General features: G+C 32.3%; 1 long non-coding RNA gene across 1 annotated transcript; it reads right to left on the bottom strand.

Moving 5' to 3' along the window:
* Positions 1–6,362: 6,362 nt before the first annotated feature.
* On the bottom strand, positions 6,363–12,861 carry LOC143074920 (uncharacterized). The gene is made up of 4 exons (XR_012978171.1): positions 12,849–12,861; positions 12,369–12,470; positions 7,272–7,367; positions 6,363–6,394 (listed from the first exon to the last, which is right to left on the bottom strand). It is a non-coding gene; the product is annotated as an uncharacterized LOC143074920 (long non-coding RNA).
* Between the last annotated feature and the right edge of the window lie 844 nt (positions 12,862–13,705).

The raw sequence follows: 13,705 nt of genomic DNA, 5'->3' as shown, positions 1-13,705 counted from the left end.
CATTGTCGTCAGTAAATTTTTGTAACACAAAGTTGAGATATCTCAGCTATGCTGTATATTTTGTTAATAATTTCATTTGTCCCTCTTCAACTTGTTTGGTGAATAGTGATAAAAGTTGAAGACAAATCGATCAACGGTTCGTTAACAGCGAAGAAACAAGACACTGTAGATATAATTAAAAGTGAAGTAACAAAAATACCGAAATCTGAGAAAAAATCAAAATGGAAAGTCCCAAATCAAATGGCAAAATTAAAAGCTGTCACACATCAAACGAATGGATAACTGTCATATTCCTGACTTAAATTTAGCTTGCTAACAATGATAGAAATGCCTCTCGTTATTTATGTGAGAGAATCCTATTTTGTATTGACTTTCAGAGAATAGTGCTATTAAATTAATATTTATACATATACATTGGCTAGACGTATAGAGGGAGGGTTGAAATCTCACATAACATGTTTAGCCCTCACCGCATTTTTGCACCTGTCTCTGGCCTTTGTAAGTCTTGTATCATTTTAATTTTATTTCATTTATATATTTCGGAGTTTAGTATGACGTCCATTAAACCTAAACTAGTACACATTTCTGTTAAGGGGCCAGCTTAAGTACGCCTCCGGGTGCGGGATCTTTTTTAACGCTGTGCTGAAGACCCATTGGTGTCTGATTTCTACTGTTTGGTCGTTTTTTGTCTTTGACACATTCATCATTTCCGTTCTCATTTAATGTATTACATTTAACCTTATGAACTACTCACTGCTCTTATGTTCGATGAACCTACTGTCAAAAGACTAAATGACAATTAATCATAAAAAAGAATCTATTTACTGATCTAAATAAAAAATAAAAGTTAATATATCTAACGAGTCTTAAGATCTTTTATGTATCAGGAATGCTTAAACCCCTCAAAAATTGAAAGTCGAGGATGAACAAGACCTTAAATACGCGAGAAACTACAAAAAGCAGTACAAAAAAGTAAAACAACAAAAATGTCGAACTACGAGAAAAATTCTAAACGAAAAATCCCCTATCAAATGACAAAATCAAAAGCTTATACACATCAAACGAAAGGATGATAAATTTCATAAATCTGACTTGGTACAGGTATTTTCTTTTGTATGACAGTCGAATAACATTCAATTATATTGAGAACGATGTCTGAACAAAACAAACAGACATTATAGGAAAAAATGTCAAAATAAGGGTACATCATTCAACATTGTGTTAACTTAATCACTATAAAAACAAACACATTATGTTCACAAAGAAAATCAAAAAGGCATATAGACAAAGCACATTAGAATGAGAAAAACAAGAATACAAAACTTTACTATAGCACAATAAGTCAAAGTAATGTAAACACTATTCTTGCCAGATTAAACTTGGTTTGTATATCGGAGAAAACAATTTAACCCATTCTTTAACTAGCTATTACAGTATCTGTTTAATAATTTGAATTAATGGCAAATAAGGTTGTCAACAATAAAGTTTAATTTTAAATGCATTTTACCTATATCAATAAACTGTCCTAATTCAATCATTTTCTGTCTGACCAGTATCGATCGACAATACATAAATAACCAAGATGTCCTTTAGGAGAGGACCATTGAAGCCATCTCTTTTTTTTTTGTCTAATAAGTTTTGTAGAAAGATTCCAATATATCGACTCTATTAATTCTGTAGGCGGCAACTGAAAAATTGTTATAATTACTGTTGCTACAGCTTCAAACTCCAAGTCTTTTATTTTCAAAAACATTGAGAACTATTCCATTCTTATTGGTGAGAACAACGATTTGGTTACACTATGTAAAACCAAGATTGTGGTTTTTATTTAAGTTTGTTTTATTCAAAAGTGTGTTCCATAAAGCAAATTTGGCCCTGGTAATTTGTTTTCAGGATCTTCAATTCTTATTTTATTTTGAATCTCGTCTTGATCTGATACCTTATATATCAGGTTATCGTATGTATTATAAACTAGTAAGTTTTCATTGTGAATTAATAAACCCTCCGCCAGCCGATTTGCAAATGAAATGGTGACCTTAAAGCATTCCTCGGTATTTGTCGTACTTTTTTCATTGCACATTGTTAAGTCCAAACCAAAACAACTTGAGTTCATTGCGTGATTTAAAAAAAAAACCTTATGTTAGCCGGGGGAGTGATACTTTAACATACTTTTCCACCATACATGCACGTACAAATATATTTATCAATGTTATAATGAACATGTGTGTTTGAGTATTTCACGAGCTAATATAAGCGGGAAGAATTGTAACGGTAAATATGTGTGTAATTATATGTCATTCGACGCTTGCATTTCGGACAGTTCAGTCTGGTCATTTGACCCCACCTACCCATTCAACCACCTTTTATTTTTTCAATGTTGTAAATTGATGTATTCATGCTCATGATTGAATCAGATGTGGATGTTTTCTTTAAGATTATACATGCTTGAAAAGATTGTTAACAAAGATATTTCCTTTGAAGATTGTGTATAATTGGAAAATAATATGTTGAAACAGCGGCTACGGGCGTGCAGACTAACATTCACTCATTGTAAATAAAATGAAAAAACATGCTTATCTGTACTGTCCAGACAAGCTAATATTCCAAATAGTGTTTGGTTTTTTATTTATAAATATTTCATGTTCGTTTGAGTAGACGAACGAGAACATAAAGCACACTTTTCGTCAATATACAAATATCGATTACAGCCTGGAGCTCGTTGAGAAAAATATTTTAACAAAAATACCGAACTCTAAGATAAAATCATTAAAAAAACTGTCAAAATCAAACGTGACTTTATTAACCAACGGAACACACTGAACACAACTGTTAAATAATTCATGACTTGTTGCAGTTGTAATTATTTCCGCAGAAAATGGTGGATTAAAAGCTATCTAAATCTCCAACTTGTATGACAGCTGAGTACAGTTCAATTACATTGACAAACTTAAGTGAGTAATAGAAAAGTAATGGAAACATAGTAAAATGTTCTAGCTATTTTATTTTTTACAAATCTAGTTATATCGGAAAAAAAGATATGTGGTATGTTGCCGTTGAGACAAATATCTACAGTTTAAAAAAGGGAAATGTATAATAACTACAGATCATCGTTATACCTTTAATAGTGAGCAAAACCTATATCGTATGATAAACTATGAAAGGTTCCTGATCAGAAAAACATGAAAGAATTCAAAAGGAACAAATGTAATTTAAAAAAAAGATGGAATAAGAAATGACAAAAAGCTTCTACATGTAGCTTGGAACAGGTAGTGTTTAACTCTAGCCCTTTAACCTGAGACGTCGATGTAATATGATCAAATATGATCCAATAAAAATTTGCACTCAATTACTACAATAACAAACAATCAACACATGTACAGCTAATTTCCTAATACTTGTAGAGTAAAACATTTGTTGGCTTGTGTGCTTTGTTTTTATAAAAGTTTAATAAAGCTTTGTAATTAAGATTGACATCTTCAGACAATATACATATATTACTCAATTTATTTCACTTGACTGGGCGGAGTTTATCCAGTTCGCTCAAAATAAACCAGTCAATCTATAGATAGGTGTTTTAGGATACACTCATCAATGCATTGTTCAGTCATTCTTTTGTAAATTCCTTTGAGGTCACTGATAGGTGATTAGAAATCAGTAATAACTATAACGGCAATCATCGTAATCACACACATTTTCAAATCGACTTTCCTCATGCAAATTAAAACGTAAGCTCCGTCCGATCAGTTGAAATAACATTGGTAATAGGCATAGTTGAACCTGTATATATATATTGAAATTTGTTTGGAAGTTATCCCAATGTAATTATACAATATACAAACAAAGCAAGCAAGCATAAGGAGCTGTAAATGCAAATGTGATATGCTAATGATTAGAATCATTTAGTTTAGCACAAGCAGGTCCAGTATAAATGATAAATAAACAGTCAAATCTAAATTCTTCATAGTTACGTGAATTTAATCAACAAAAGATCTTGATATGTGTAGTTTTGTTTACTTAATAAAAGAGGGACGAAAGAAACCAAAGGAACAGTCAAACTTATAAATCGAAAATAAACTGACAACGCCATGGCTAAAAATGAAAAAAGACAAACAAATAAACAATAGTACACATGACACAACATAGAAAACTAAAGAATAAACAACACGAACCCCACCAAAAACTAGGGGTGATCTCAGGTGCTCCGGAAGGGTAAGCAGATCCTGTTCCACAAGTGGCACCCGTCGTGTTGCTTATGTGATAACAAATCCGGTAAATAGTCTAATTCGGTAGGTCCCATTCATGAAAGGGAAGGGAATTGTAGTTACGACGTAAGAAACATATCCGATATCATTTGTGAAACGGTTATTCCATAACGGTCAACCATTCGTGATGGCGTCCGTAAAATTTACGAAGGGATGATTTCAACTTCACCATTTGGAACTCTTGGTTTAATAGCTTCCTTGTGAGCAGAAACCTTCTATCAAGAAAATCATGATAGGAAATGCAAGCACGGGAATATCGTACCAACTGAGAGCTATATACCCCGTATGCAGGTGCTGCTGGAATGTTGCTACTTAGAAATGGAAAGTTCACAATTGGAAAGATGAAATCATCTCTTTTGTCGTAAAAGTTTTGTTTTCATCCGACCCTCATTGTCAATCTCTAGATGTAAGTCAAGATATGAGGCCGATTTAACTGTATATGTAGTATCCTTTATCTCTAGTTCGATGGGATAGATGCGTTCCACATAGTCACCAAATTTTGAATTATTTAGTAAAAGAACATCATCTATATAGCGGAAAGTAAAGTTAAAGGCTATCGCTAACTTCTTATCTTTCTTCATAAGAAGTTCCTGCATTAAGTCAGCCTCATAATAATAAAGAAACAAGTCGGAAAGTAGATGGGCACAATTTGTTCCCATTGGAATGCTGACAGTCTGTTAGAAAACACGTCCTCCGAACGTAACAAATATGTTGTCAATCTAAAAATCAAGCATCTTGATATCACCAGTTTCAGAGAATTTTTTGTTTGAATCAGAGTGATCCTTTACAAGTAGAATTTATCCCTCCCAAAGACAAGATACTTGTATCTACGTTGTCCATTCTTTTTTATGAAGCAAAGTAATACCAACTCTTTCAATACTATACATTGTGCTTTGAATTTAAATTACAACGAAAAACACTACATTCTTATGTTTTATACAACCTCATCGTGTTTGCGAGTTAGAGAATTGAAGCTCCAATATCATAAAATTTGAAAGTGTGTGTCTATAAAGAGAATGGATTCAATCTTCATACAACGACGAAACACCTGTACTTCATGTTGATTATCGATTTCCTTATGTAACAAATTGCAATCGTAATCACAACTTTATTTAATGTTAGAGAAAAATTCTTTATGTATAAATGACCATTATATATCTTTCTTTTCGTTTTATTTTTGATAGCCAATGTGTGAGTGATTTTTTGAGATAAAGATAGTTACATACATCTACAGCTTCGATATTTTACGTTCATGTTATGCAGGCTGTTTGTATGTTGATTAAAAGTACAGATTACTAACTGTACATAAGAAGATATGGTATGAGTGCCAATATGACAACTCTCCATCCAAGTCCCAATTTGTCAAAGTAAACTCTTATAGGTCGAAGTACGGTCTTTAAAATGAAACATTGGCTCACACCTAGCAAACTATAAAGGACCCCCAAAATGACTAGTGTAAACCATTCAAACAGGAAAACCAAGGGTCTAATCTATATAAAAAAAACATGGAACGAGAAACATTTATGAACCACATCAAAAAATGACAACCATTAATCAGGTTCCTGACTTAGGACAGGTTCAAACAAATGCAGTTGGTTTGAACGTTTCAATAGGTACCAACCTTCACCCTTACCTGAAACAATAGTGTTACATCACAACATAGAAAGACAAATTTTTCCGTTTAGGTTCTTTTGTTAAGACTGACATTGTATGGTTTCAAAAGAAAGTTTATATCAATACTTTCCAATATATAACACATCGGCTGATTCATCAATATGCTCTGAGGTATGTTCGGATTTAGTTATTAAGTACAATGGCTTACTCCTTTATCATGTTATAAATATATAAATGTAAGAGGAAACTAACTATATATGTGTCCCATCAGTGTTTACCGGTAGCCTGATCTATGTTGTAATATTTACTCTCTGCAATGCAGTATTTGACAACATATTAGTATGCTAAAAATGTTGTTATAATAAAAATTGAACTGAAGATGCTTTTGTTGTTGTCCTGTAGACGCTATTTCCAATTCTTCTTTCAACTCATTTTAGTGGAATTTGTACTTAAAGATGCTGGTATCGTTGCAAAATAACAAATCAATATGAATAAGATTTTAATAGATTATCCTGAATCTGAAATTAAAAAAAAAATTCCATTGAAATCAATTTGTATAGAAAGTTTTAAATCGGTTTATAAAAATAGTTTATTAGTGACTATTTGGTAAAAATCTTTCTTAAAGTTACTCTGTATACATCTACCGTATGATAAGTATTATTCCAACATTAAAGTTATACGAGGCTTCAGAAAACTACTGCTATTGAATTGTTGTCTATCCGTATTCGACGACAGCTTTTTCGTATGCAATAATTTTAACCATGACCCTACTCGTTTAACAACCTCAACCATATACTAGTATTGCAAGTGCAAATTTTTATATAAGAAAACATCAACAAAATCGGAAGCTATGAATAAAAATTTTATCGATTCTGAAAGAAAAAAATCAATACACCAAATCATGTTACAACTATTATGAAAAAATAGTTTAGAAATATGATACATGGATGACTTAGTTGAGTATATATTCATCCATTTGATCAATAATTTCCTAAACGTTATAATTACCAGAAACTCGTATTAAATGGTACATCATTTTTAACCTTTTAAATCATTATCTTAATTGTAGATTAGCAGACTTTTGTCAAAACAGAAAATTTATCTTTTTTTTTACTTTATGTTAAACGTTTGATGTCTCGCAAAGCTAATTAAAGTATCTAAAACAGAAATGCACACCCAATCAATCACATTGCTTAGGTGCATGTTTTTCAAAAAAAAACCACACAGAATGTTGCAAATTGTGACATGCTGCATTATAGAAAAGAAAAGATTATATACTAAAAGTAATTTCTTTAAAGTAAAAAAAAAACGTCTTCTTTTTTTCTTTCAGAATTCTTGAGACAAAAATTATAGTTGACAAAATTCGCAATTAACAATTAAAATTACGGTACTTACTGCAGGACCCACATGTCTGTGGACATTCAGCTTTTAAATTAGGAATAGCGCACAAAGTTGGAATGCAATGGATGAGGCTGTTGTCCTTGCATGATGCTGAAAGTAGTTCAATATATGATATATTTTCAGTAAAAGTGACGTAGTTTCCAGAATTTTATATATCAAACAAGCAATACAGGTCTTTAAGTAGAAACATCCATCAAATTAAAGAGATTGAAGATTAAATCATTTATCAAACAGGACAGGAAATAAAGAGGCAGAAGATGAGAGAACGACCATTGAACTTATACAAGAAGGGAGAGGGGGGGGGGGGCTTTTTCATAAAAAAAATTATTCTGATTCCCAATTTTTCAATTTGATAAACAAAAAATAATATATTCTGTTCAAGCAGAGTACAAACAAATATTCCAAATTCAGATTTGCCCATACCGTATAGTCTTAAACTTTTCACAAAATAATTTAATTCATAGCGTTAAAAAACTAAATTGTTAGCGCAAAAAAAATGTTCTGACTCGAACAAAAGACCATAACCCTACCCCCAGTCCACCCCACCTTTGAAGTTGAATGGTTGCTCCTTAACAATAGGAATTTGAAAAAAAAAATAAATGACTAGAAACTGTCGTGCCTGAAATAAAAGACGATGAAAAGTCTAACAAATCCAAAAAACACTTTTAATTAAAGTATAAAAACGATCAACACGGACCCTACCAAAACTATCCCAGATCTATCGGAGTGTTATCAACTCGATCTTCACTACCCACACTCGTCGTATTTCTCATGATAAATACACATTCTGTTATATGTCTCATTTGGTGATGTCACGATCGGGGAGGACGGGATTGTGGTTGTGATGCAGATATTCCATAACGGTCAACCAACTCGCGACATCGTCAGTAAGACGTTAGAAAGAATACCTATTTCATTTGGAATCCTTGGTTAAACAGCTTTCTTGTAAGCAGCAAACGTCTATACTTGAAATTATGATGAGAAAACGCAAGATCTCCAATATCAGATAAACTAGGAGAAATGACTCCGTATACAGACGCTGCTTGAATATAGTTTCATAGATAAGGAAACTTTAAAATTTGGACGCTGAAATCATCCCTTTTATTCTTAGATTTGTTTCAATCGACCGTCTTTTTCATAAATACGTTCAACAAAGTTACTGAACATTAAAGTATTTATTAGGAGGACATCATGTATTCAGCGAAACAAACCAGAAGTTAAAAGATTTGAAGCCTGCCTCAACTGAATAAGGGCACAATTCCACAAGACAAGGAACACAAGAAATATCGATTGTTTGCTCTAAAACGCGTTCTCCTAATGCAACAAATATGTTGTCAATAAACAATCAACCATCTTTGTGATAGCAGTTTTAATTAATTTTATTGTTTAAATAGTAGTGTTTTTTTCAAAGTATGATAATTTATTCATTTATTATTGACATTTTTTTTTTTAGATAATAACTGTTAATAATTTCTTTATCTATTGGAAACACTTAGGTTTTTTTAAACTTCGGATAGTTATCAAAGGTACATGGCTCATAATTATATACACTAAAGGCGCGTTTCGTCTACATAAGACTAATCATTAACGCTCAGGTCAAAATAGCAAGAAAGCCAAACAAGTACAAAGTTAAAGAGTATTAAGGACCCAAAATTTCAAAACGTTGTGCCAAATACGGCTAAGATAATTATCTATTCCTGGGATAAAAAATTACTTGGAATTTCGATTAATTCATACTTTTGAAAACATTAAATCTATAAAAATTACCAATGCTTGATATTCATTGTCAACACCGAATTACTAACTACTGGGCAGGTGATACTCTCAGGTTCGAAAAGTCCAACAGTAGTTTTGACCTTTGCGGTGTAAATAGTTATCAAAGGTACCAGGCTTATAGTTTGATACGCCAGACGCACGTTTCATCTTTATAAGACTCATCGGTGATGCTCAGACCAAAATAATTATAAAGCCAAACAATTACAAAGTTGGAATGCATTGGGGACCCAAAATTCCAGAAAAGTTGTGCCAAATACGGCTTAGGTAATCTTCCCTAGGATAGACCTCCTGAGTAGCATCAACTTTGTATTGATTTGGCCTTTCAACAGCTTTGAGTCCTGTGCAACTAATGAGTTTTTGCAGTCTTCGCGCGTCTGCCGTACCAAAAAATATAAGACTGGATTGCTTAGTGAGTGTTTATAGATATTAGAAGTTATGGCATGGGTGCTAATTGAGACAAATCTCCATTCAAGACACAATTTGTAAAAGCACAAACAATATTCGATCAGAATTAATAAAAAAACATCATTGCTTAAAACTAATACCGAGACACGTCTTATAGCAATGCGAATTTACACTGAGCAAAACAGTCATATTCGGGAATAGGTCACGTTTGGTAACTAAAAGATCAGACGACGTAAATAGTAGACCACAATCTAAAATGTGGTGAAAATGTCCTTACTTAGTTAAGACACAGACACATCGTATGGATCATTGATTTATGGAGTGTCATTTTTAATCTTTCCTCCTCATAAAGGAGGGGCGAAATATACCAAAGGGACAGTCAAACTCTTAGATCGAAAATGAACTGACAACGCCATGGCCATAGAAAACAAAAGACTAAGCAACACGCACCCCACCAAAAACTGGGGGTGATCTTAGGTGATCCGGACGGGTGAACAGATCCTGCTCCACATGTGGCACCCGTCGTGTTGCTTATAATATTACAAATAGCTTTGTTGGAGCAGTTTCATTATAGAGAGCGCACTTACAAACAAACGTAGACATACATAGAAATGAACTATTTGATAACATTCCCGGCTTGATAAGGTCATTTAAAGAAAAAATGGTGGGTTGAACCTGTTGTTAAGGCTTAAACCTCCCGCTTATATGACAATGTTGAAAAATATCGCGAACATTACAACAATGCGTGACAGAAATACAGCACAAACACACGCAATAAAAATTATCATCAAGAAACCCACGAACAAATAATTTAATACTAGTAGTCGATACAAAATACAAAGCGCAGAACTACAACTGACATATTTCATCAACGACAGAGATTATATGATAACACAAACAGTGACGCACAATTATCATGGCAATGACGGAATTGAAGGGTATTTTATAATTATTTTGACAACAAACCATAACCAATAACACATTATCCAACCAAAACCATTACAGAAACATTAAAAATAAATACAGGAATGTTAGATGTATTAAATACCGAGACACGTCGTATCGCAATGCAAATTCACACTCGGTACAACAGTCATATTCGGGAATAGGTAAAAATTGATGAAAAGATCATGGTATGAATCAGTCCTCAATTGTAAGTTAACTGGCATAAATGAGATAAAAGTCCTCACTGGAATATGGGTTAATGTGAATTATTTTCGCGGGTACCAATTTTCGTGGTATGAAGAAGATTGTATTTTCGTGCATATTCGTGAATATGGCCACAAAAGAGGGAGATTTGGCATGCCCCAAAACCAGGTTCAACCCACCATTTTTTCTTTTAAAAATGTCCTGTACCAAGTCAGGAATATGGGCATTGTTATATTATAGTTCGTTTCTGTGTTTGTTACATTTTAACGTTGTGTTTCCGTTGTGTCGTTTGTTTTCTCTTATTTTTGAGTGTGAATTCACATTACAACAAGACGTGTCACGGTACTTATCTATCCCAAATTCATGTATTTGGTTTTGATGTTATATTTGTTATTCTCATAGGATTTTGTCTAATGCTTAGTCCGTTTCTGTGTGTGTTACATTTTAATGTTGTGTCGTTGTTCTCCTCTCATATGTAATGCGTTTCCCTCAGTTTTAGTTTGTTACCCCGATTTTTTTTTGTCCATGGATTTATGAGTTTTGAACAGCGGTATACTACTGTTATATATTTGTTCGTGGTTTTTCTAAAGTCTAGAAACATGTCAATATATTTTTTTTTTACTTCGTTGAACATTTAAACTCGTGGTTCAAATTTAACCACGAAATCCACGAACATTGGTAACATATAATCCTCAGTATTCATTGATACGACACCTGTAATTCATCTGTAATCAAAATAAAAGAAATTTGCACTCTAGGTGCTTTTCTTTTTTTCTTCAGAGGCTTTGAAATAATTCTGCTTCATACGAGTACAAAAAAGTCGCCCAGAAGGGATACACAAGTAGTACCCATTGGAATACCTTCTGTCAGTTGAAATATTAATCCTCTAAACTCATAAATACATTGTTGATTAAAAAGTCTAGCATAGACTAGAATCAGTGTGGTTCTTCACAAATTAAAAATCAATATAGCTCAAAATAAAAAAATAAAAATATTAACGATCCCCCCTTTTTTTTTTTTTATAGAAAACGCTCTGTTTTATGATATCGTGAAGTCGATCTTTAATTGAGCATGGGGAATAGTGGTGTAAAGCTTAGAAAAACAAAAGAGATTGTGACCGAAGATTTAGCAGTAGATCTTTTTAATTTTTGAAAATTCACATCCGATTGACACCACTGGTTAAATATATCTTATCACAATATTTTTGAAGGTCATCTTTTACAGTAGAAAGAATAGTAGTCAACCCTTACGAAAAATGTTTTGACTTTTATCTTGATGGTCTAGCTATGTATCGTATGATCATGAAGATGTATCTGTCAACAGGTACACAAATAGTTGTTTTCTTTGTTTTTACTTTTTAACTTTTACAAATAAATTCTGCTATTACCCCGTTTCTATATTTGAGCAAGCGATCAATTATTATTTAGTTCGCGTAACAGTTCATTTTGTAATGCTCTTTCCAGTCTACGTTTAATCTGTCAATATCTATGAAAAATCTTACAAAAAACTATTTGTTATTATACAACAAATGCCGGTTGTAAATTTGAGGATGAAACAGAATATGTAAACTGTCGGTAATATAAAACGTATTTGTACTTTAAATGTGAGAGTAGAAAGGGAGCCTCGTTTTTCGTCCTGTTTGTAAAGATTGCACAATTACATTTTATAGTTTTCGACAACGTACATATATGGTATATTTATTTAAGTAGTTGTCCAGATTCACTATACGTACCATACTAAGTAGTTAACAGTTTCACTTACCAGCAGGGCATGTACCGCAAGTCATTGGACATAATGCTTTTAAATTTGCATTACCACATAAACCTGAGTTGCAACTTATCATCGTAGTGTCCGCACAAGACGCTGGAAAATGAAGCATGAAATGGGATTTTTTACTTCAAAGTACTTTTACTATTATTTTCGTAAGCTTCAAAGTTAACTGGATATGGAAGTTATTATGAAAAGATAGACATTAGACTTACTAACTAAATGATCCTATTCTCACTCAAGATGGAGTGTACATAATTTATTTTATATGGTTTAAAAAATATATTTTAATTCTATTGCTGACTTGCTAAGTTTCCCCCCGACTTTTATCGTAATATAAGTAGCAAAGGAAGTAACAATGAGTGCTTTGGGTATACATCTTCCTATACCTTTCAAAAAATTATGATTCGTGTATGTATAAGTTTCAGAATTATTCAAAACTTTGTATAACTATTTGCTTTATCTCTAACTTACTTGTGGATCCAGCTGAAAATATATTCATGTATACTTTAAATACTATACGTAGCACGCATTTTACCCCATTTCAATGTTATTTGAATTGTTATCATTCAAAAAGTGTCTGCTTTTATATTGCAAATTTAAACGATAATAAACTAATATTAAGTAACACTTTAATGAGGATGAATTAAATTCCATTTTTGGATTTCGGCCACACAAAAAATGTGCAGACTGTTATTTATTTGGTTTGTCATAGAGAATCGTAGACATATTTTACCATGTAACCCTTGATGTCATTTAACAGATGTTCCCAATGTTAACCTATTATCGACTTCCTCAATCTGTCCTGCTTTTAATTGGATCTTGTTTTTTGTTTTTGTTGTGTTTCAAGAGTTCAATGTTTTGTAGATTTTCCTTGTTTGTCTTGCTTAGATGTTTTGGTTTGGATTCCATTTTCCTGGTTGTTTGTACTCTGTCAATTGGAATTACGGGTTTGAGTCCTATAAAAGTGCATTTTGTTTATGTTCCTGTGTATATGACACGTACATAAAGCTTAAATCATTAACTAAAAAAAAGATAAAATGAAGGAATGTTTTAAATCTTATCTGCCATTATTATTGACAACAGTGATACTTTAAAAACATTCACATCATTTGAACTATTTTTATTGACCAATAAGCAGTATGCAATATTTCTTGGTGTTTTTTTTTTTATAAATTTACAAGAAACATGTCAATAAAAAAATTTGTAGAACTAAAAAAGATTTAAACGCTATCCAACTTTGCATACATTATTTTCTAAAAAGGCCAGAGTAATACAATGTGATAGGTTTTTGAAGTCACCATGATCCATCGAAGTCAATTCAAAAACAT

Source organism: Mytilus galloprovincialis, chromosome 1 (genome assembly GCF_965363235.1).
Source record: "Mytilus galloprovincialis chromosome 1, xbMytGall1.hap1.1, whole genome shotgun sequence".
In the NCBI taxonomy this organism is placed as follows: Eukaryota; Metazoa; Mollusca; class Bivalvia; order Mytilida; family Mytilidae; genus Mytilus; species Mytilus galloprovincialis.
Note: the sequence above shows the minus strand (reverse complement) of the source record. Positions and strands in the feature narration are given on the sequence as shown.